The sequence below is a fragment of the Lonchura striata genome, chromosome 4 (assembly GCF_046129695.1).
Source record: "Lonchura striata isolate bLonStr1 chromosome 4, bLonStr1.mat, whole genome shotgun sequence".
In the NCBI taxonomy this organism is placed as follows: Eukaryota; Metazoa; Chordata; class Aves; order Passeriformes; family Estrildidae; genus Lonchura; species Lonchura striata.
In genome coordinates, this window is record NC_134606.1 from 64,924,420 (window position 1) to 64,950,825 (window position 26,406).

Sequence of the window (26,406 nt, forward strand, 5' to 3'; positions counted from 1 at the left end):
ACAGTCCCACCAATGCCTTCACTTACCATCTCAGGAGAAGGCTGCACAGAGCTGTACCTCTCTTTCCAAGTTAGTGAACAGCTAGAAAATCCAAGAATATTAATTTTGTGGATTTCTGTGCATATCCAGCAGTGTTCCACAGTTCATAATTTAGATAACCTGTATTAGGGTAAACTGAAACAAGGCTAATGAAATACATGAAGAGCACAATATTTAGGTCTGACTCTTAACACCTGCATATTTATAACTGTAAAACTGTCTATGAAGAGAGTGGTGAAATAATTACACAAGTCAGTTCCTCCATGTAGAAAAATTTTTACACTCAGCCAGCTTAGGCTAGGACATAATTTCCTGAATTTAAGGATAAAAGTCACAAGGATTCTGTCGAGAATAACTGAGCTATACTTCTGTCCTGAAAGTTAAAACAATATAAGCATGCCCCATTTTGAAATTCTTCTGCAATACAGCTTGTGCTTGGAAGAACAAAACTCCCTTCAGGGCTTGAAGGACTGTAACCCCACGTCAGGACATGACCACCCTCTCCCCTCACTTTGTTCCCTCAGGTTATTTCTGTGCTGTTCCTTGGGAAGCCTGGAAGATAAAGGTGTTTCAAGCTCAATTATTTGCATTACAGAGATCTTTGGTATTTGAGTGTAGGGCCTTTGAGGAAGAAGAGAGAAGGGAAGAGGATTTTTTTCTTGGAGGAAAGGTTATTTTGCCTGTTTTTAACAAGGATGTTGCAATGACAGCTGTTGGTTTTGAAGAAGAGGATGTGGCCAGCAGAGCAGCTCGAGGAGGAAGCTCTGGAGGTATCCATCCTCTCTTCTTACAGTGCCAAATCCTGCTACAGGATTGGGAATGTTAGGAATGTTGCCATTCCTGGATCCCACATTGCCATCTGAAACAGTCCCTGTGCTGTGACTGGACATTGTGACCAAGCTGCAGCACACACAATGCTCAATAAAGTGCACTTTAACCAGCGAGGTGATGCCATGGTCATATGGAATGTGACGACTACACACATGTGGTCACGGTGCTGGTGCTGCCTCCCAGCTCAGGAAGCATGTGCAAGATGCCTTGACTCCTCCACTGACCTTGTGTTCTTCCACAAGTGCGTTCCAAAGTGTTTAAATGGGTTCTTCAAAATTCTGGAGTAGACTATTTATATATCTTGCCAGATAAAGTAGGTCATGTGGAAATCCATTTGTCTCTGGTTTGCTTGCCAAGTTGCCTTGATGAAGGAAGCAGGAGCTGATAGAAGAGGAGATTAAATACATATGGGCTTGCTTTCAAAATATAAATTATGTTAATTTCTCATGCAAATAGCTTAAGAATTCTGGACTTGCATAATAAGATGGTGCTCACTACAGCACTATCTTTGTGTTATACTTCTAGTATGATAACCTATGCATTCCCCTGTGGTTTCACCTTGCAGTCACAAACAGCTGCTCCTGATAGTGATCCCTAAACTCCTCTATGCCTCCTGCTTACATTTGAACACAAAATTTGTACTTTGACAAAAAAAGAACCAAAGGTCTAATTAAAAAGTATAAATTAGTTTAACAAAAAATTTTGCATGTCAGTCTATATCCTAAAACATGTTTAGGTGTTTATGTAAAAATGAATCAGTGAAGAAAAAGAATTAATCTTTTAAGTTTGCAAAATTCTGCATTTATATATTTCTTTTCATCTCAAATACTTCCATTTTGATTTCAAAATTATTCCCAGGTAAATTTAATCTATGTAGTTATTTTGGTCACTTTGCAGATGACATTTACTGTTTCTTTCAGAATGTAGTTATTTAGATTATTTGGCAAGCACATTGAGGAAAGTAATAAAACCAGACATAATTAAAAGAGATGACTGTATGTCCACACACTTTAGAGTTGTTTACTGGTTGTTAAGCTACCTCATCTCTTTTCTGTGATTACATTTAATATTGATGTAGGCAAATAAAGGCAAGAGTATACTGCAGAACTCATACACAAAAAAGGAGCAGTTTTCAGTTCTGCACAGGTGTAATACATTGAGATTTCCTTTGTGTATTCTGTGGAAAATACTCATTCCCCATTCTGGTGTGGAAATTCACTGGTAAATGTTTGTCCTCTGTTTTTTGCCAGAGGATCAGTTGACTGCCTTACTTCATGCAAGGGAATTTCCCTTTTTTTCCTAGGCTAGTCAAGGAAGAAGGAGCAGGCTGGCTGGTTGGCCAGCCATGCAGAAACTTCCTAAGGTCTACGCTGTTAAAAAATTAATCAGAAGCTTTTCCCTCCATAAGGACAATATCTTTGCACATATGTACTGAAAATGTAGACTTTTTCTATAATAGGAAGCATTTTACAAGTTCAGCACAATGGAAACTTCACCTTAGGCCACTTTAGGCTTGGTCTTGTAACAGAAATAAGAATTATAGGAGACATGATCGTGTTTCCAGGAAAATAAGTAATGTATGGTCACATGAGAGACCAGTACTCCAAAGCTGTACATAGTCAAAGGAGGCATCAGCCAGGCTCTTTGGCTGAGCATGGTTTGTCCTCAAAAAGCACAAGGTGGAATTTGTACTGAACACCTCCCAAAATAAAAATTTATTGCAATGTAGACTCCTGGGGAATAAAGTCTAAGAGGCAGCAAATATGTCAACACTGCAGGCTGGTGGTTTCTGTTACTGCTTTAAAAATAGTAGGCTCATATCACAGAATATTTTGGTTAGAGAGCTGTTTAATACAATACAACAATTTCAGTAATTCTCCTTACAATGCAAGTGTAATAGGAAGTTATGTCAACTACATGTTACGCTTTTTCTTATTTTTCTTTGTCTGAATCTCCATGCTAAAATGGCTCATTACAAGTGGCATTTGGAAAATAAAGTAGGGAAACCAAAAGATTACCTAGAAATATCTGAAGGGAGAAGGAAAATTGAATGCCAGGGTTAAGTGATGTTTAGCCAGAGATCCTCTCTTTCCCTAAGAGATTAATCGAAGAACTATGTGCAGTGCTCCCAAATTTCAATTATTAAAATAATTTAAACCAAATTTGAGTTGTATGTCTTGGAATACTTTGACACCCAGTGGGAACATATATTTAAAACCAGGGGAATTAGGCAGTAAAAAAAAAAAAAAAAAAAAAAAAAGTTTTGCTGGAGGCCCACCTAACGAAAACACAAATGGCTCTGAACACTGCAAAAAACGGACCTGTCATCACAAGATGGGGACAATGACAAGGAAGTGCCTTTCCGACATGTTTCCAGGCTACACAGGGACACATCACATTAGGGCCAAAACTCACACTTTGGTATCTGGTACTTCACAGAGAAATTAGCACCACTACAAATTACCTTCTCTGCAGACTTGGGGACGCCTCCATCAAAAATGCTTCGCCCTCATTCTGTGCTGCTACTTTTCAGACAGACACATTTCCTTACCTTATATCTTATTGAAAGAATAAGAAATGCAAGGTAGTAAAACTTCCTGCTGGAGAGAGGGCAGTTTTACGGGTAGTGCTGACAATTGCCTGCAGCCTCAGACACAGGGATTCTTATCAAAGCATTCCAACTAGCAGTGCCAGTCAGCTAGGCTGGGATTCCTCCACCTGTATCACCTACAGTGTGGCAGTTTGCATATGTACCACTCACCTACACCTTCTTTATAGTCAGTGAGAGATACAGGGAACTGGCAGCTGGGACACATCTCTTCCAAAGGCAGATGGCTAAACTGAATTATGTTCTTGAAGTTTTTGTTTGTCTCCATTGTCTATAAAACTGTCTAGACACCTTGCTCAGAGGAAAGCAGCCATGCTTGTGACATGTAAAGCTAGGGAAGATGAAAATCATAGCGTGTAAGTGAGAAAAGCAACCATATTTTCAGTCCTGAATGTCAATCGATTGATCTAGCTATCATCTATCTAATCTATCTATCTATCTATCTATCTATCTATCTATCTGTCTGTCTGTCTGTCTGTCTACTATCTATCTATCTATCTATCTCTCTGTCTCTCCCTCTATCTCTCTATCTCTCTATCTCATCTCTCTATCTCATCTCTCTATCTATCTATCTATCTATCTATCTATCTATCTGTCTCTCTCATCTCTCTATCTCTCTATCTCTATCTCTCTATCTGTCTATCTGTCTATCTATCTATCTAATCTATCTATCTATCTCAGCTCAGTGCCTTTGAGACTTTTCATCAATAGCAGGGATGAGAGGTGTAATAAATTTACAGATTGGATGAAAATATCTGAGAGGCAGAGCCAAACATTTTGCCTGAAGACAGGCCAGATCACAGAGGTGAGATGTAGTGCTTCTGTAGGTATTTATAAAATCTTTCGTGCTTTGGCTTGAGATTTCCAAAGCCTGAAGCTAAAGAGATTTAAATGTGTTTATACCATTATTATTATTTTATCAATCTCTGATACCTAAGATCACTATAGCATTTTAAATCCCCAACGTACACAACAGGAGGGTGTACTTCTGCCTTTCTAAATAGGGAGAAATAACTTTTTTTTCTTTGCAAAATTTTGATTATTATAGTTCACTTTAGGACGTCTCACACTGGACTCTGGTCCCATCAGAAAATCCTTTTTGTAGACCTAATTATTTCAGGCTAAATCTGAGCTTTCCTGGCAGGAGTTATTGTCTCATCAGGAATGCACCATAGTGGAGCAAAGCAAACTGTCTCAGCTAAGTGAGTGGAACATCCTATATTGCCTGAGTTCCAATTACAACCTCCATTTATGTACTCTTCAAAACCCAAAGAAAAAATCAGACTGGATCTTTGTGCTGCCACTCTCAGGGAGGAAAAAACTCCTGGCCTCAGGGTCACACAGTGTCTGGACAACAAACACAAGGGAAATGGGATGGCAGGAGGACAGTGGAGTCACAGCTGTTTCCTCAGGATGTCTCAGTCCAAGCCCAGAAAAAAGGGGAGGAAGGGATAATCACAAGTAACTTGACAAGTGACATCAGTGGTCAGGTTCAAAATTTAGGGATGGGGATCATTTTCTCTTGCATATTTCCAGTAATTCTGGATGACAGTTGTCAGTAATACAGGATGAGCGGAGTCTGAGGAATAGTGGGAAGAAAAATTTAAGGCAGGTATGAACTCATTCTTTCCAACACTGCAAAATTCAGATGAACCCTGAGGAATTCATTAAAAGTCGCTATGATAATAACTCTTTCTTTTTTCTTCTTGCCATGAAATGATGCCTCTTTGACAATTCTGAGTGGAGCCGAAGTGTTAGGAGGCTTTGTCCCTTCTGCAGCTCCTCAGTCATGAAACAGAAATGCCACACACTTTGCTTCTTTCCAGGCACAAACAAATATTTTAACATAAAGGATGAGAGGAAATGCTTATACAGGTGAGGGAACAGAACGTTCTACTTGTATTTAAAAGCAAAAACTTAAATTTCTTTAAAATTATCTCCCATTTCTATGCGTCCATCCACCAGTGTTTCCTGAAGACTAACAATATCCCAGTTCACTGATCAGTCCATTACCTTGTCCACAAGGTCATCCAAGGTGAGAAGAAATAAAAATATTGCTTACTTGATTGGCCACACAACACCAGTATTGATAGGTGAATAGCCAACATGAACAATTCATAGCAAAACTGCCACAATTAGCAAAAAAATGAATTAAACTGTTCACAGGAATCTTCTAATTTAATGTAAGAGCTACATTTGACCCCCAAATAAATGTTTTCTACTTATTGATTCATCTACATCTACTGAAGACTATTACATTATATTTTAAAGGATTTAGCATCACCATTTTTTTAGAATATAAATCTTGTGCTTATCTGTAAACTGTCCATGTTTGCTGCAGACTTTCACAGACAGACAGCTCTTTGGGGGTTTTGAGATGTAAGACTTCAGCAAAGGATTTGGTATTTTAGGGATGCAATATTTATTCTTATGGACTTTGAAAGCATAGCTGTAGCTTGCATCAGTTTCTTCACTTGCTATAAGCTGGAACCAGTTCCAGATCAGTAGTTCTTGCAGGCAGACAGGCACAGGCAGCCAGTATCTATTATAGAGGTGCTGTAGGAAAAAGGCACTCCATTCTGAGGTTCATCCTAAGGCCATTGGTATAGGCCTCAGGTATCATTAAGGCTTTTTCATCACATTCACTGAATATTTCACAAAATATTCCTCTGGTGTGTTTTGGTTGGTTTTGGGTTTGTTTGTTTGTTTGTTTGTTTTGTTTGTTTGTTTTGTTTTTGTTTGTTTGGTTTGTGGTTTTTGTTTGTTTGTTTTGTTTGTTTGTTTTTTGTTTGTTTGTTTGTTTGTTTTTGTTTTTTTTTTCCCTGAGGGAAAAATCCCATTTAGAGTTAGCAAGTGCAAAAAGCAATTCAAATAATAGTTTGCTAAGTAGTGATAAACAGTGTTTTTTAAGGGTAGCACCTACTAGAATTCTCTATAAATGTTATTGTAAATTTTTTTAGTGCTCCTTCCTCCTGGTCTTTTTAGATTGCTTAAATTTTCCTCTGGGTATTTCTGTTCCGCTAGAAGCTGGATGTGTTGCCAGTGCCTTTATAAATCAGTGGTGCAAACAAAATCCTCACACAAAACAGAGAGAAAGGTGCAAACAGATGGTGAATTGTGGTTAATTCACCTCCCCAGAAAATGGGAAAACTCATTTATACTTTATTGCTTCTTAATATTTCTAACCTGTTAATTTCCTGATATCTTTCTTAATATTTCTAATGTGTGAATTTTCTACATAGAGGCAGCAGAAGGCTTTTCAGTGATGTAGACTAACTCACAGACTGACTGCCTTCCCACATATAAGGACAAGAATGACTTAGACAGTTTTCATCCTCAGGAGCAGCATCCTTCAGTTCAGCAGAAGTAGACTGTGTGCCCAGAATGAGGAAGACTCAAGTGGAAATTTCAGGCATCAGGGAAACAGCTTGGGGAGAGAGAAAGGACAGAACCTTGGGACAGAAACAGTCTTCAAGAGACAAAAAAAAAAAAAAAAATCCTTTTGTTGTTGTTGTTGTTGTTGTTGTTGTTGTTGTTGTTGTTGTTCCACCAAGACTCATCTAGGAAAGGAGCAGCTTTGGTGTGCCTTTCCCAGTTTCTGTAGCATCGTCCCAGTCCCGTGTGCTGTGGGATGGAGGAGCCTTGTCACATAGAGTGGTACCATTTCTCTCTTCCTGGCCCAGCTCTTGGTGCATTTACAGCAGTAGAAAAGGAGGTGCTTAATCCCATTTGAGAAGTGCCCAACATACCTGAGCAAAGGCAGATAGAGTAATGGTGATAATAAGCTAAAGTCTAATTTGTTACACTAGTGCAGCCTTGATAAAGACTTATTTACAACGTAAGCAAAGGTTAAAAGTGACTTGAAATCACTTAATGTTATAAGGTGAAAATTATTATAACCTCATCTGCATCTTATGACCTTGATTACTTTTATGTCTGCCCATGATTCTACATCTCCATCTCCAAGGAGGAATCAGGCTCTTTACTGCAAAACACTGAAATTTGCACCACCATGTTTTGTTCAACAATGGTTTTGTTCTGTTCTGCGTAAACAACTAACCTCTTCCATGCTCTGGTCCAATATAGCACATGCTTCCCTTTGAAAAATGATCCAATTTCTATGCTAAAATCTTCTGGCTGAAAATTGAAGATCATACCAGCTGCATACAGGTTCATATTTTCTTATGAATGTATAATTGGATATTCCCATAAATCAGGTTTATGAAATGTGAACTATTTCTGACCAGTAATGTCAAAGTTGTTCCAATGGCTTATTTTCATTAGTTGCAACATCCTGTAATATTAATAAGAACACAGTGCCTTAAATATCTAATAAAAACAGAGCATGAAACCATGAAAGAAAACTATTTAAGAGTCTGCTGATATTAATGGTTGGCAGTGATCTTGTTTTAACTTTATCCTGTTGCAGCCTAGATGCAGCATTCCCAAAGCCACATTGCATGCAAGTAAGGAACATGTACTATTTTTTTAGGGCAGGTGGATGCTGTTATTAGTCAAGCAAAGAGAAAGACAATGCAAAAATCAGAAGTAAGGATGGGAGAAAGTAAATAGAGCTGTAAGCTGAAGAGGAGAGCAGTACTTGTATTGTGCATGGGATTTTTTGTCTTAGGTCATAAATTTTTTGAGGTGGGGAATGTCTTTCTGCCCTGCATTTGCATAAGCAACCAGAAAAGATACATTTGAAAATACACATATTTATTCTACTTAACACATTGTGAAAAGCCCAAATGTAAGGGGACTGTAAACTTAAACCACTAAAGGGTTCATGCACAAGTATGAATCTGCTCTTACATGGCCATTTGTCTGTACTGCTGTTTCCACACAGCCCCTGCCAGAATAGCAGCATATAAGAAGAAATGCCCTGAAAGTTGTTGAAGCTAGTGGGAAATGAAATTATTTTGCACTATACTAAACCTAAGGGGAAAAGCACGTGACATGCTTCTCAAAACTCCAGTTTGGTCTTTTGGTCCAAATAAGCTGTAACTCAGCTTCTAACAATTGCAATTTCCTAAGCTTCTCTGAGAGAAAACAGCAAAATGAGAAAGAAAGATGCTGTGTTTGCAGTTTCCTGGTCAAAGTGCCTAGACAGCACCAGAGAAGGGGAAGTGAAATTGCTTGGGATAGATGGATCACACATTAAAAATATTTCAGAATGTGGTTGAAATGCCTTGGATCACAGTCTTCCATTTAGACTCCCGGCTGCTGTTTTGTGTACCTGAGTCTATTTGCAGACACAAACACAGGCTTGCAGCATGTCGGGATCAAGCTTTTTTGGAATTTATGACCTTCAGCTCCAGAGATGTGGGCTTGGTAAGGTAAGAAGAGCAGCTCCCCCAGCTTGCCTGTAGAGAGGGAACCAATAAACACCAAGTAGTTTGGGATGCCTTCCTGCAGAGTGCAGGGCTGTGCATACATATAATTCCAGAGCAACTTCTTACACCATCATTGACCAAGGCCCAGACCTCCCACATCAGGAATGTCATTGGAATCAGCAACACAACTTTGGCAAAACAATACAGTGTAGAACATCAGCGGCTTTCTAAGAGATCTACTAGAGCGAGTATCACTTTGATTTATCAATCATTGCAATTGCATGGAATACACCTAGGTGCATGTGGGAGTGTATCTATAACTATATTCCTGTAACCTTCTGGAGCACTACAGAAGGAACTTTGCCCTGTATAATCTCTTGGGCCTAAATGCCTTTTCAGTATTTGCACGTATAATGAGCTTAGAAGACTGAGATAGTCAATATTATTTATTTATGGCATTTTCCTACACTAAAACAATTAATGAAGGTTTACAAAACCATTGTGGTTGTATTGTTATAGACATGGAGACCTAGTGCTAGTGCTGATGCAGCAGTGCAGCTTGTGGGAGGGCAGGTATGTATCCATGTAATGATACATAATCCACATTTCCTTGGTGGTAGGGAATATCCTGTAGGGTAATCAAAATTGTAACTGTGCATGATGCCAAATGATATCCAAACAATTATTAATTAATTAATTATGTGATATTGCAACACATCAGTACTAAGAGTGGTAGATTTATGTGATGTTGTACATTGCTTTTTACCATCTATAGATCTTTCCACACAAAGTAAGGTAGTGGTAACTACATAACCTTTGTCCTCATACAGGACAAAGACAGGTTGTGGTGCCTTTGCATCCAGATTTTCAGGACTCTGCCTTTGGTTCCGCTGAATTCCCTGTACCCCAAGGTCTGCTGAGGCATATAGGGCTAGGAGGTAAATTGATGTAAGAAAATATAGAGGTGACTTCTGAAGAGGCTGTGCAGAGCTAGAGGAGCTCCAGGGCAGCTTTGTGCCACAGCTTTTACTAGAAGGCGAAATGCTGGTCCCAGGAGGGATTGACCAAACCCAAAGAGAACAGGAAGCAAAGGCAGACAATCCCTCATGAACATCTGAATCTCAACGAGGCCATGTCACAGTGGTACCATGGGCCTCAACAATGCCATAATAGCTTTTGATTTAGTATCAGCTCAGACACTGGCCCAGGCTGCCCAGTGAAGTTGTGGGTGCCCCATCTCTGGCAGTATTCAAGACCTGGTTGAACAGGGCTCTGAGCAGCCTGGTCAAGTGGAAGGTGTGGTGGGGGGATTAGAACAAGGTGACCTTTAAGGTCCCTTCGCATTCAAATCATTATGAGATTTTACGATTCTCTCCATACAAGAATTACCACTGTATCAGAGACAGTTTCGCCCACAGAAGGCTTAAAAATGAATACCCTAATTACCACCAGTTGTACGGGCTTTGGAGTGCACACTGGCACTGCATTCACACACATTGCAAACACCTGGTGGTGGAGGGTTTTACAAGTGAGTGCTCAAATCCGCGGAAAATTCCAGAGGAGGAATATCTTTTTGAAAAAGGAGACAGCTCCAGGAAGCAGCAAATCTCTCCTCTGAGCTTTGAAGTGGGTAAAACATGCCAGAAACATGTGAATATCCAGGGGCCAAGATTGCACCTGACTTGAACAGGGATAAAGCACTAAGTGCTGTATCCACAAAATGGATGCATTGCTCCTTGCTAAGATGGATTTGCTCTTTCTTTTCTCATTCAAGTCATCTGTTCTTTTAGGTGAAAAAGTCAGCACTGGGCTTTTTGGAATTGACTCATAATAGCAAAAATGTGACATAATACGGATTTTCCAATGATAATCACGTCAATAATGAATAAGCACTTCTATACCATTCTGGAGAACTGCCATGATTAGGAAGTCTGTTTCCTTCAGATGAAAGACTATTCACTAGGAAAGGAAATATCAAAGGCAATTATTTTGCCTAAATGATCATGACTGTTTCTTTTGACAAGCACTATAGCAGTTTCTGGCATGGTCTTTGAACAGAGTGAAAACTGAGCTGGAATGTCACTGAATGTTTGGAGTATAATTTTCTATCCTGAATTTTTACTTTAGACCACTACTGGAATTGAAAAAATAATACTGTCTTGTTTTTTTCCTGAAATGTACTAGCAATGATCTCAGGGCTTCCCAATGTCTTTCTTCTCCTATTACCACCTGGAGAAAACTTTGGAGGAGTTTATATACTGTGAGGGGGAGACTAATTTTCAGGCCCTTTTAACATGGAAATTTCTGCTTAGTACAACCATGCAAAGTAATTAGTAAATATTCCTGATGGAAGATCATTTGAGACTATCTCACATCACTAGAGACCTCATTAGCAGCAACACATTTAGGAATCTCATTAACTATGTGTATTTAAAACACACAACTGAAGAAGCAACGATATCTTATAAAGCCCTACTTGACATTTCTCTGCTAAGAACCCCCTCCTCTCACTTTAAAAATTGCGCTTCATAAATTGCACAAGATTTGTATGAGATTTTAAGATAAATTCTTTTAATGTAAGTTCACTGTAACACAATTATTCATGTTCCTTTTTTACCCGGGGAACAGGAGTAGATGAATCTATCACCTACATCCAAGTGAAATTGAAGCCTTGGACTGCATTTATGTCGAGCAGCCTTGGGTCTGCCTGGGCATCCTTGTGCTTCTGAATGTCCCCAGGAAGAAAAATGGGCAGAGGAGAGCACAGAGAAATGGGCCCTTGAGTCTTCTGTGCACAAGAGCAAGTGATGGCAGTGACAAGCAATGAAGCAATGCTCTTGCATATAAAATCTCAGCAAAAAAAATACTGTAATAATAAAAATAATAATAGGTTTCTACAGTCAAACAGCCTGAGATTCTGCAGTGACCACAAAACTGTGTCTGCTGCAGTTTTCTTCCTCAATGTTTTTTCTGTTTCTCCCATCAGCTGTCTATAGATGAATACTTTGCTACAAGAAGCCAAGGGAGGAAGGTAACCTTCAGTGACTTGTACGTTAGATGAAACCCAGAGCAGTCATGTGCAACAGTGCATCTCAGCAGACATCTTTTTTGGGGCATGATAAACTTTTTGAATCCTATTTCTTGACTAGAAGTGGGAAGAGGCAGGACAGATTCTGCAGTAGAAAGAGTTGCAAAGCCACCAACTACTTTGTCATTTGCTTCCCACCCTCTTCCTTCTGCTCAGCATCCCCAATCCCTGTGAAAGTGTACCTAACCACATTAGTAATGACAAAACCAACAATAAATAGAAACTCCTTCACACACAACCCTGTGAAATTATATAAAGCAAGGCAAAGCTTTAGAGGACAAAAAACAAGGCCAGAATAAAAAGCAGATGGGAATGTAGTTAATGGATTCATATGTTTCCGATATGGAAAGGCAGTCGTGCTAAATTTTTGATCAAACATATCTGCACTTTCAATAGAAGCCAGATTTAGGCTGTGAACCGTGAGGGAATGCGTCATAAAAAACCATATTTTACTTAGGTAGTTCACAAAGGTTATTTACGACACTTGAACAATCAGTGCTGATCACTGATCATTCTCTGCAGTTGCTTCTGCACCTCTAACATTATTGCCTGAAAGAAATATTTGTAACAACATATCTGAGTTTTAATTTCCATTAAGGAGACAATAAATCACGTCACAGGTTTCTGAATTCATATGCATAGGAAAGGAATGACTTTTCTGGGACAGGATTATTTTCTATTTCTTTCCCTACACATGCAAGTCTATGCAGTTCCAGTAATGAGTGTGGAGCTGAAAACCAGTGCTTGTTGCCATACTTAATATACTTAATCTTGTACTTACTTCTGTATTCTTCCAGAGGCATCTCAGCATGAGGACATTATGAGGACATTTGATTACCCCAGCTTCCACTCTTCTCCAAAAAGGTCTGACATTCCTTGGTTGTGGACAAAAGTTTAGAAAGATTGCTCCCAAGATCCACATGGATGTATAATTTATCATTCAATCAACCTGTCGAAATACTTTAAGTTAGCAAAGTTATTTTCCCACACATTTCTTTGCCTCCTCTTTCATAATTAGGGTGGTAAGGAGGAAAGGGAGAAATTCACTGTGATATTTCATTTCACTTCTGTGTGAGCCATGCAAGTCGAAAGGCTGGTAATGGATACGACTTCTTCCTCCTTGCCTTCACACTTATAAGGGCCAGGTTTGGCACCTAAAGCAGAATCAATCATGGTAACAATTTACCAAACAACGTGATGAAATGAGATCCTTAAATCTGACAGGTCTTGATGTCTGAAATTAATTAAAATATATTTTAGTTTGTGCAATAGCTCACACTACATTTCTCTGCCTCCTTTAAAAAAAAAAAAAAAAGAAAAAAAAGAAAAAATAGACAGCTCCCCATCACCCAGAGCAAAACATGCTTTATGTCTTTGGACCTTGGTTCCAGGCACCAGCACATTCCAAATTCTACTGGCCTTTTAGCCCATGGTATATGGACTCTTTATTGCTTCATTGAGTTAATCTACTGACTGGTTTTAAACCTTGTTATTAAATCTAGGAGTAAAATGGACAAAGAGAAATACAAGAAGAAATTGAGCAAAACATGACATGGAGGTGAAATCTTGTTTTCCATATATAGGGCCAAATGTGAAGTCAGTGGAGAAGCTTTGAACATACAGTGGTGGAGCTGGAGGCAGGATTTAGCCCTTGAAGCTGTGGATTACTAGGTTTGGAAGAGAATTCTGGTCGCTCCATTGCAGCTTGGCTCTGACAAAATATGATTTCTGGACCTCATCCCAACAAGACAGGAATTATTTCAAATAACAATTTTGTTTGCATAGCTTAGGATTTCACTAAGTTATAAATACATCTTTTAAATTAAATTTCCCTTGGAAAACAATGATTAAAGGAATGAATGACTTGTTAAAGGAATTATTCATTAAATGGGTATTCTTGGTGAAATCTAGAATTTAGGGTGGGGTCTATTGAGCCCAAACCACTGCTCAGTTTTTGCCATGACCGCAACAATGGGATGTTCAATCTCAAGCAGAGAATGAGTTGGCCTCACGGTTTCCTTTGCCTTTCCTGTAACAAGGCAAAAAATTCACAGGCAGCAATGGCACAAAGTTGTTTTTCTCTCTCTCTGTTGTTTTTCTCTCTCCCTGTTCAGTGAGGACAGACAAACCATAGATTTAAAAACACTTCGACAGTGGACCACACACAGCCTGAGGTTAACGCTATTATTGTTGCTTTGTCAGGCCTTTCTAGTCTGCTCTGCCAACTGAATTGCTTGTTCCTTTATTAAATAGGATTCTTTTCCAGTAGCTATCTCCCTTAACCTCAAAATTATCTCTTTCCCTAGCAAAGACAGATTAGCTGTGTACTCTTGTCTCTTAGTGAAATGTCAGAGATATCAATGGATATTATAGAATGTTCCCTGACCCTCTTACAGAAAAGGCAAACAATAAAAAAAGGAAAAACCCCATATTTTTCCTCCCTTTGGGGCTGGAGAGTAAGTGTATGGTACTCAGGCTGGACTCTGTTTCCCCCAACCTCTTTAACTGACTCTTCAGAAAGTAAAGCCTGACTTTTTTCTTACAAAATATTAAATTTTCTCTTAGATTAATACCTATCTTTGAGATATAAGAACTGTCTAGAAAGTTTTTTTGCTTTCTATGATTTTTCAGGGATGAGCAGGATGGTTTTCTAAAAGAAAGGCTTCTGACTGTGTGTACAGAGTACCTATCACTTAATGTATCTTTGGTCATCATTGTCAGCATTTCAAAGACTTCAGAAAATTCCCTAAAATATCTACAGGACTATCATCATCTTCTCTTGTTCAGTTTTCAGTTCACTGCTCCAATGTTCATATTGCCCCTCTTCAGTTTCCTAGGACTGTGAGAAGTAGTCCTGGAGTCCAAATTTCACTTTTTATTCCCTTATCCAGGTTTAGGAAAAGTCTGGGAGAAAACCTCCAAAGGGGTTCCTCTAGAAAGCAGATTTAAGTGGCTCCTCCCCAGCTGATTCGGGGAGAATATTTCCTTGCAGAAATGTGGAAAAAATCTGTTTATCTAGCAGGAAAAGCATTCACTGGCACAAAAAAAAAATTAACAATATTAAACAATAGAAGCTCTTGCTGCTCTGAAGCGATGACAAACTCAGCAAGTGCCCTTGGTGGGCTGTAGCTCAGCTCACCCAGTTTGTTATCAGTCCCTCTGGCCCAGGCCCGGCCCGCTGGCCACAGATGTGAGCTGCTGCTGCTCTTCTGGCTGTTCATCCAGAGCAGGCTTGAGCAGTTCCAAGAAAAAGAAAGACCACAATCCAGGGAACTTCTCTATCCCAGCTAAAAACTAACTAAAAGCAAAGGAGAGCTCTGTCCTGCTGTCTGTCCGTCTGCAGGCAACACAGTCCAGGAGAGGGATTGTGGAGGAGTGAGTGCAGCTTCCCGAAACAAACTGCGCGCTCCTTCTCTCCCTCCCTTCACTCTCAGAACCAGCCTTAAGAATGCAAAACTTATTTCTGGGCTAGAAAAATGGGGATAAAATTCAGCATCATAAAGTCACCCAGGACAGTACAGTAAATTTTCTTCTGGTACGGGTTTTTTTTTTTACCCTTCCCTTTGACTTCCTCTTTTCTGTCACCAGTTTTGTTTTCCTAACTGTTTATCAACCCCTCACTTAGTAGCTCGGCACAGAAGGTCTGTGTTAATAAATGTACAGTCATGGTCTAATCAGATATAGATGTGATTTCTTCCTTTTGTTGACTGGTAGGTGACAGTTAAATCTTTCCTTTCAGGCTCTCTCAAGGAGGTGGAAAATATTTTTTTTCATCTGGGATTTGTGTTATATGAAAAAGATAATACCCTATTTTTTAAAGGTTTTGCATCGTGTATACCCAAGAAAGGTTATTTTTGTTGTGTTTTTTCCCCCAGAAAGCACAACCAACATGCCAAATCTGGTTGGAAATGCTCCTATCACAGCCAAACTAAGTGGATTAATTTGTTTATTCTGGTTAATGATGATTTGCTCTAAAGCCTGCTCTGTTCTGGGAAGAGGGGAAGCAAGAGCAGCTGTGGAGTGAACCTGCTGGCTCCACAGCAAGGGCCACACCCCAGTCCACCCTCTTCTTACTCCTGTGTCATCTCCTGCACTGTCTATTCCTTGCAGAGCATGAGTGTTTCTTGGCCGTGCTGGTTTGGGGGGCAGTGGGAGAGGCTCAACCCCTCGCTACAAGGGATGGAGATGGGCAATTGAGCACCTCTGCCCTTGCCTCAGAGCAAACACTCCCAGACTGAGTCACAAGGGAACAGCAAGGGAGGTTCACATTTCTGCTTCTGCACTGGAGAAAGCAGATACATGCAGGGCCCGCAGAGACACGGGAATGTTTCTTGGCATGCCTTAAACTGGGGTCACTCAGCACCTTTTGCTAGAAACCCATGAAAAAACCCTTGAGTTAAAACCCATGAAAATAACCAGAGGAAGATTTTTGATTATTCTGAGTAACAGTCAGCATTTCAAACATATATGATTCAAAGGATACAATATTCCAGATAAGGTCTGTATTTAAACAGCAAACCTCAGCATAATGTGCATAAAAAAAAGCTGTTAAAAACTGACATCTGTGTTTTGCATGGGTATGTGGCTACACAGTATTTTTAAGTCCATTTTCCAGAGAAAAAATGAACAGGCAAATGTGGGTTTGTGCTGTTTAAGTTTCCCAAGTGGTCAAATCAACTGGCTATCATGCTGAGGGGATGACACTTCCTCAAGCAGACTACCTAAAGGAATTGTCCCTTCTCTGTCATGTGAGACTACGCACTGCTGAAGCAAAGGGGTCTTAACACAGTGAGATCTACAAAGTCCTTTTTTTCCCCACTGGGACAAAACAAACCAAAGAAGACTCCTAAGAATGAAATAATCTGTGTGTGTCACTGGGTGATGAGACTTTCCCCCTGCAAGACAAATGCATGACAAATTGTACTGGGGAAGGCACAGCCAAGCTGCAGGCTGTGCTATGACAATGCTGAACCAAACACATGGGGAAGGAAATTTTGGGGACATCTGCACCAAAATGTGGACTCTTCTGAACTTCTGCAAGCAAATAATTAATGCCATAGTATTCCATATGAAGTTTTTATGTGAGGGAAACTTATATTTATGGATGTTCTATGTATAGATGTACAGATGTAGAACAGAAGACTTGTATGGAATAGTGGTATTTTCTTCTTCTCAATTAGTTGACATGCAGACCAAGAACAACAGAGAAGAAAAGAGAGCTTGTTTTTGTCACACCCAACTGGAAAACACAGTATATTTCTGCTAAGAACCCAGTTAGTGTTAAAATCTTATTGGAGTTGGAGAAGCTGCAGAGATGTCACTTTGATGGCCTCAGCAGAAACATCCATGATATAGGAAGTCAGAAGAAAAAATCTGGATCTGGAGGGAAGACACCTGTTCCTTGAAGGAGGAAGGAAGTTGTGAGGGCTTTGAGCTGCTCTTCCCTGATGGAAACTGCACACTGGATCACAGGGACAGCTTGTGGTTGCTCAGTCTCCAACAGGAGCATCTCTGGAGCCAGCCTCAAGAGCCTCCAAACAGGATCTTCTCCTCTGAGAAGTGAGCTTGAAAAAGCACCAGGCTGAGAGTTTGCTGTGAACAGTAAATAAAAAATTGATCTCTCCTTGACCTGTGCAGCTGTGTAGGTGTCTGGAGACTGGTGAACCTGCTGGATGAGAGGAGATGCTCTCCCTGAGGATATATGAACAGAGGAGTTGTAAAAACTGCATGAATTCTTTGATACTGCATGCAAATTTCTGTTCAGCGGAGTGACCTGTACCCAGGATGAGATGAAGTGAAGTGAAGTGAAGTGAAGTGAAGTGAAGTGAAGTGAAGTGAAGAACAGAACCCAAACTACCATCCCTAAGTATGAACATATGACTGCTTTAGAACAACAAATGTATCACCAAAAAGGGCAGGGAGCACTACTGAAGGGTCTAAAGCAAGGGATGTTCAGCACTGTCCTCAGAAAACACAATCCCCAGGTGTCTCCCCGAGCTCATCCCTTCTCCGCTATCAGCAGCTGACAAGGGGACAAATTATGACAATAAAATGTCATGCTCTTTTTTTTTCTTTCACTGGAAAACACAACAAATACTTTAGTCAATAAAATCAGATAGCAAGGAGCCATCTCTAAACCCAGTAACACCAAAATTCAAGTGAGTTACTCTAAATAAAAGTAGAAGGCAAGCAAAAAGTCACTATCAATAGCAGATTCAGCTGGCTTGGAATCATATATAGCCAGCCAAGGATGATGTTCCAAAGAAACTGCGGAAAAACAATGTGTTCAGCTAGTTCCCCTTACAAAAATTAGAATTAAAATAAAAACATGACATCTCAGAATCCCTGAAAAAAGGCTTGCTTTTTCTACAGAGTCTGATGAATGTGAATTACAAGAAGCTAATGCTGTTGAACAGAAGAAAATTGTATAACCTAAAATGTGGTACAGGCAAATATCCTTATGCCTTGTATGCCTAGTAAAATAAAGAACATTAATGTTAGCAACAGTGTTAGAAAAAAGTAGACCATTTCCAAACCTGAGCAGCCACAGATGTACACTTTGGTTATTTTAGATATGGCAATAACTATATGAAACAACTATAAAAAATTCATCATAGCAATGTGGGAGGGGGCAACTGGAGGAGAAGTGAAAGCAGTTTGTTTGATAATGTTTATGCCAGAAATCTTCGTGCAGCTGATATAGCAGAGTACTACAGAAGGGCATAAGGAAAGCCTGAGGGATATGAAAGGAAAAACAAACAATTATGGAAAATATATTTGAATGTGAATGTAGAGAATACGAATTACCAGTTATTAGAAAGGAAGGTACTATGTTACTATGTTATTGAAGCCTTTAGTTTTAGCTTTCGTATTTTCCAGATTTTGTACTGCATTAGTATATAACTCTGAACTTCATATAAAGTGTTAGCAAGTTCTCTTCACAAGTTAGGCAGAACAATCCTTTTCCAACCTGAAAACCAAGGGCCCAAAAAACAGTATAAACAACAGCGAATTGAGGAGAGCAATCTGGGACAATGGGACTTCAAAACCTGAAGCTGTAACTGGACAATTAACCCCACTATGTAAATGGACCAAAACTTATAAAAGTGTGAAAACTCATGACCCATCGCCTGTCTTGGGTGTAGCCTTGACCAGTCTCTTGTGCTGCCCACAGTGTATCCTTTGAAGGCCTTTTAATAAATGCCTACTTTATTCCTTTAAGACAGTCTAAGACAGTCTAGTATCTGTTCTAAGTAGCCTCTCAAAGCATAATTTTCACTTTATTTTATGTCCAGACTCATCTCAGGTTGATGTCTAAGCAAGGGTCACACCATAAAGGAAAAGAAGAAGGGAGTATGTGTTGTCAAATTTACATCCAGTAAAATTAATTTTTATTACTTTAGAAATGTTTTGATTTCCCCCCTGCTTCAGTAGCCACTTAATCTAATAAAGTTTGTCTGATAATGTGTAAGGTTCCATTTATATGCATGGTCTTGTAGGAGAGTCATTCTGTAGTCAGGTAACTGTGGGGAATCTCAAAATGTACAGATCTGTGTTGGCAAGCCTATGTGTCTATGTGTCTATATGCTTAGTGGATAAAAGCTCCTGGCAACCATTAAGCAAAGGGAAGTATTCTGGCTTCTGCCTGTAAACATTGATGAGGCCAACATTTTTTAATTTCTCACTCCTTAAGAGAACTTTTCCAAAGGACTAAATATATCTCTTGCAAGCAGTGGAATGCAGCTTAAAATGCAGTGTTGCGATAAGCATCTATGTAGTCTGGGAAAATAGGTTATGTTTTTAGAGTTTTTTAAGAAAAAACTGTGTTAACCCATTTTTAAATACTGTTTAGCCTCCTGCATGAATAATGACAGGAACAAATTAAAAATATTAGTTTTATGAACAGCTAACATATGTTCTAAATGCTTGACTGTAAGGGGAGCTGAATTTTCCTTCAAAACTGATTATTAAAAATACGGAGTTTTGAAAAAAAATCGGACAAACAAAACAGATACAGGATACAATGAAGGAATACTTTGAAAAATTCCAGGTTTGTGTTTCTCTCTCCTCCCTTCCTTTGGCTGATGGTGGTCTGCAATCCTCTGAGCCTGTATCTCCTGCTGATGCAAATACAGTGGGGACTGACTCCTCCCATCCTGCCAGGGAATCAACCTCAAAGAGCTTCTTCCACTTTGTACCTCATAGTGGCTTTGTCACTGTGGAAAGATGAGTTTACTGGAAGGCAAAATTCCAAATTAAATAAAAACTAATGCTTGTGATTAAGAAACCTTGGCATAACATTTGCAGTGCAGAAGTATAATCAGTACATCAAACACATCTGGAAGGTGCCTTGTTTTTCCAGGAGACACTGAAATGTGAATATGGACTAGGATGGGCCATTATAAACTTGAAGAATGTAGGTCAGGTGCACTGCAAATCTGTTATCACATCTTTTTTCCAAAAACAAGATGAGAACATTTGGAAAATAAAAGCCAAACAAGTCTTTTTGGTGAATGATTGAGGTTACACTGTGGCTGAATTTTGACTCCAAGATCAAGGCTATCTTTACAATAAATTATCTTTTATTTATGTAGTAAGGTGTTGATCAGCATTTCACATCTGATGTCTTTATCAGGACTTTCTTATTTTCCTTAATCCTCTCTCTTCTGCACTGCAGAAGACACTACTTTCTAAAAAAAAAAATCTGCTGTTTTCTCTGTGACACACAGGTTGAAAGTAGAGACATAGCAGATGATCCTGGTCACTGATGCTGTGCCAGTGTGTAGGAATGGAGGCTTTTAGGTAGAAACTTGTAATGGTATTTCCATGGATCACTGCTGTTTCTCAAGAGTTTGTAGTTCCTTGAGCAGGACACTTCTTGCTGTCCGAAGCCAGGCCCACTCCCAGCAGATTACAGTTCTTTGTTTCCCAAAGCACAGATGGTAATTTTCTTCCTAGTCCTCATCTCTGAAGAAGTTAGGCAGATGGAAATAGACTTTTTAGGTATCTTTTGATAATTATATTACAGTTGTATCATTCTAGCTCGCTTCTTCCTCTCCAGTGGGTATGCCAAGGAGTGGTGTATTTAGACAGGCTACAGACTTGTGAGACAGAGAGACATCTCATTGATCTTCCCATTCATGGCACTGCTCCTCAGGTCTTTCATGCCAACCTTGTCAAGCTTGGATATTCCCTTCAGCATTACCTCTCTCAGAGCAGAAGCCCTAAGAATGACATGCCCGGTTCTTGATCAGCATCTAAGAGAGGTGTGAGTGACAACTGAGACATGTCAGTTCTTCAGAACAGATTTTTGATGCCTAAATCACCAAAAGTCAAGATGTTTTTGCAGATTGAGGGAACCAGTTTCTTCTCAAACACCAACCAGTAACACCCAAGTGTTCTGAGCCAAGAGGTTATGTACACCCAAATTTCTGCAGGCTCCAGAATAGGAGGAGTTAAAGGTGTGCAAGCCTAATTCCTTATGTTCCCTATCAAAACCTTGACATTCGTGTTGTGCAGAAATGTATAATGAGTTTAGTGAAAATTCTGTGTGTGCTGATAGCTTTAATCCTGTATTTTTCCTTTTTCCCCGCAATGGTAAACATTGTAGAAATAATTACAGAAGCAGAGTGGATATTAGTCTTGCCTTCAAAAGCTTAAAGTACTGAAAAATATACCTGAGATGTTAGGAAGTAAAAGAGGATGTAGTCTATTTCAAAAGGCAGTTATCCAGTTCCAGGTGGTTGGAGGGCAAGATCAGAGCATTCATTCATGATGTGGGTGGTCTGGACTGAGAGCTGAACTCTTTGCAAGGGAGTGGACTGCACAGTGGGAGAAAGAGAGGAAGAAAGCTTGAATTTATTGCTTTTTTTTACTTTATTACTTTAAGTAGAAGTTATTAAGGGAATATGTGCAAAGGGGAAGTTGCTGGTAGAGCTGGCAATGCATAGTATAAAATTACTAAAGATATTTAAGACAACATTGGGAGAAAAAAAACACACAGGAGAATAATTTCCAAATTAGAAATAGCTGTGGGGTAAGCATTCAGCTCTGAAACAAGTCCGAATTTTAGAAAATCTGGATCCAAATCTATTGAGCCATGGCAAGCCATATTTCTTGCTTAAAATCTTTATTTTATATCCCCATGGGACTTCCTGAGCTTGTTTCATTTATAAGGCACTAGGGATTATTTAGGAGGGGCAGGGTAGGCATCTTCCTCTGGTGATGGCGTAACAGGAGCCCCACCATAAAAGGGATGTTGGGAGTGCTGCAGTGGTGTAATTTGGCAAAATGGCTTTATGGCTAATAAGTATGTGCTCCAATTCATTGCTCATAGACAAAATAATCTATTACCATATTACTGGTTTTACAAGCAAAGTTTTCAACCACATTTTAATCTGGAAGGCACTTTTCAGTCAAAGAGAGGAAATGCTTTTTTTGCTTTAATTTAAAAAGTAATAATAGCTGTATTTTTGGTCTCCATGGAACATTTATACCTGAGTTTGTGATGCACAAGCAATTGGAGCAGGTGCATGACTTCTGTAGCACTGCTAGGAAACTGGACCAAAGCCCCTGTGAAGATTCATGAAAAAAGACCTATTTTTAGTGGTATCAATCATGCATGACAGAACAGAGTTTGGGCCATTATACTTTCAAGGTCACTAAAGACAGCAAATAGAGAAAATGAAGAAAAAATATCCTAGAGCACCTTGATTAGAGCAAGTGAATAAGAAAACAACATTTTACATGTAATGTATGCTTTCAAAGTCAGCTATAAATAGTCTAAAAGTTTTAATCTACTGAAAGAAAGTTTAAGGTTAGAATTTTGTTTAGAAAAATAGAAAACAATGTTATCTAAATTTCTGGGGGGAAAAGTATGTTCAAGTATGTTATATCTAGTATTCTCAATTTTTAAATTAATTATTTCCAAGCAAAATTATAAGTGGACCAAGGAGCATGTAGAGTACTCATCCTTGAAGATACCAGCTCCACTTAGCCCCTTGCTCATCTCTCCCTGGGTGGGACAGGTTGGAATGGGAAGGGCAAAAGTGGGAAAGCCTGTGTTTTGTGATAAAGACAAATTAACAGGTAAAACAAAACCTGTGTGTGTTAAGTAAAGCAAAAATATGGAATTCATTTGCCACCTCCTGTGGACAATCAGGTGTGCAGCCACTGCTGGGAAAGCAGGGCTCCATCACAGGTAATTGTTACTTGAGAAGACAAACACCTTATCCCCAAAGTTCTCCCTTGCTCCTCCTTTCTCCTAGGTCTTATGGTTGGGCACATCATGTGTCCCAGCTGTGCCCCCTCCCACCTCCCAGTGCCCCACAGCCACTGGTGGGGCAGCAGGAGAAACAGAAACCCTCAATGCTGTGCAAGCTCTGCTCAGTGATAGCTAAAACCTGGGGGTATTATCAACACTGTTTAGGTCACAAATCCAAAAGAGAGCACTATGCAAGTTACCACAAAGAAGACTAACTCCATCTCAACCAATCCAGTATATTGGTTCTTTTTATGACCATAGTGCTTATCTTCCTCAACTATCTCTTAATGTCATTTTACATTCAGTCAGCAAAATCAGTATTTTATAGTTATTTTAGCATTTTAATTTTGCTTAAATAGCAACTCCAATGAGCTAGTGGTGTGATTTTTTTTAGTGATTTCTTTCAGTGAATTGGATATATCCAGCAACTCTGCAGTTGTAAAAGAATCTGCCAAAAGAAACCCTGTAGCCGATTGGCATCACACGTCACAGCTCCAGCAAGAGGAGCTCTCAGCGACTGGCTTGTTTCCATTCTCCATTGCATCCCTATAAATCAGGAGTCAGTTATCTCAGATTCAAAAGGTGTAAGTGGGAACTGAAACTGGGTTTAGGGTGGTTCCTTCCAATCTGACTCATCCTGTGAGTCTGTTAGTTGTTATGCTAACTAGAAGTCGTATTGCTTTAAAAAAAGAAAAAAGGAAAGAAAATGAGAAGGCACCTCAGTGAAAACAGAGAAAAGGTAAAACACAAAAGAATATTCATCTACAGTTTGTAGTAGCGGAAGGGTGTTGGGTAGCTGAAGGCAACTGGAACACCTCAAAGAAAAAACCCTAGTGATTGCAGCTTCCTCCTCTGGTTTATTGCCTGATATATAATGTCCTGAATACATTAGATACTACAGGCTCATTCATCACAAATATGCTTTAATGGAACCAAGGGTCAAGAGCAAAATGAATGCTGAAGTGAAGGGATGGCCTAAGAGTGGAAGGGGGGAGATGGTTAATTCAATTTTAGCTTAGGTTAAAGGGTTAAAAGGTTGCTATGTGTCTGTGTATGCACAGCTTTACACAGTACAGGATTTCTGTATTTCTGTAACCCAGTATAGGATTTCTGGGTTTATGAACATAGGGTTATTATAAAGCTTCATGAAAAAACTCTAGATATACTAGGTAAACATTAAAGATGGTTTTAAACTAAAAAAAACAAAACAAAAGGAAAAAGATGCTAAAAGATGTGCAAGTCATCCCTCTTGAGAGAATGTTGTAATTCTTAGCCACAGAAAGAGGAAACTTAAGCATACAATAGGAGCTTTATCCCAAGCTATTTCATTTTACGTTCATTTTACATCAATTTAATTCAGATTTTTAATGTACCTTTCTGACAAACTTGAGGAGATTGTATGTAGAATAGTTTGCAAGAGACTTTTGCAATTGGGACTTTATGCAATGTCAGAAAAATAAATGTGACAAAGACATCAGAGATCTCTGGGGTCTCCAGCTGAGTCACTGAAAGAACTGTGAGCAAATACTATGGGAACCACTAAGTCCCCTTAGAGGCTTGTGTGTACATTTCTAGCTTTCTCTGCATGCAAAAGGAGCTCAAAGAAAAAATTCTATATTTATGAAATTGGAATTCACTTCAGAATATTTTAATAACAATAATAGCTTGATTATTATCTAAGTGAAAATATGGAACTCTAAAATGAGCTATTTTAATAGTACATAATTTTTGCTCGTGAAGCTGTGCCTAGAAATGAGTTAACCCTCATGGACTAAAGAACACAACATGTATAGGAAAGGCCTTTTGAATGATTATTCATTTCTACAATGTTAATGACACACAAGCAATTGTGCAGGGCCCACCCACAGAATGAAGATAGCAAATATCCAACTCTCTCAAACCTTGGTATTGCCAAAACTTAGATTGCCTATACAACTGCTGTTCAGCCTCTTCCATGCAGGCTTTGGGGTAAATTCAATAGTTTTAAGGATATAAATTATTCTTTTACAGCTGAGTCTGCCACTTAGTACAGAATTGCCTGTTCAGGGAGCTCAATACCTCTAAGATATTTAGTCTTCCCAATTTTGCCAGTGACCCACCTGAAGTCTACAGAACCTCTGATTCCTTCATGTGAAGGGAAGACGCAGGTAGGATAATGAGCATGCCCCTGAAGAAGGTACCATAACGCACACAACACAAGACGACTAAATTAGGGATGCTCACAACAACCACAAGTGTTTTTGAGCATTTCAGTACTTCCTAAATATATTTCATCTAATGATCTAGTTTTTCAATGTTATTTTCTGGAGTTTTTTTGGTCTGAAGACCCAGTCACAGGCCAGCATAAAGAACAGGGCTGAATTCTGATATGCACTGCTCACACAGAATTTAACTAGTATATTAATAACAGGAGAAGATTTACAATGGGGTTTATCCTTTCCACATACATCCTGTGTTAAAGTGATGAAGTAAAAGAAGTTGCCAAGCATCATCAGCCCCAATTTTTCTACCCACATCCCTTGAGAAGATGTGTGTTCACGTATGTCTGAGCTGACTAAACACTGCTCTTTAGTTCTGATCAGGAATCACAGCTTCCCAAAAGACCTAAGCTGAACCAAATTTTCACAGCCACTAAAAAAGAGAATTTGCTCTCTCCTCTATCCCCACCCCTTCTTCTCCATCATCTTGCTTGCACAATTAAGTTTGTATTTCTATACATCTTTGGATCTCAGGCAATGGCTTGTGCAAGACATATTATCTCATCACTGGTGTCACAAAATCTCGTATTTACAGGGATTTATTCCTTGGCCACCTCAGAAGGAAATGATCTAATTACAGACTAATATAGTAGGATCATTATTAGGTTAGCTGCCCAAGCCATCTCTTTATAAACCCCATTTTTGTATTGTCTGTAATTTGGCGGTTTTAACTCCGTGACCAGATTTCTTTCATCCCATGAGGCTTCTTCAGTAATTTCTTTTCTTAAATAAAATTTTCTGCCAAAACCCATCCTAATTTCCAAGAATACAGCTGAAAAGAGAGATGCTGTTTTCCTGACACTAAATCTTCCATAGGAAAATGCTGGCTCACACATAGCTCTGAGTAGGGAGTAGCAATTTGGGGTGCATGGAGAATTAAGGGATTGCTGTTTAAAAATCAAAAGCAAAAAAGTGATGCAAAAAAGTCTGGAAAAACAGTAGTTTGCACATGTTCAGTAGAGACTGTCCAGAACTTTGTAACATAT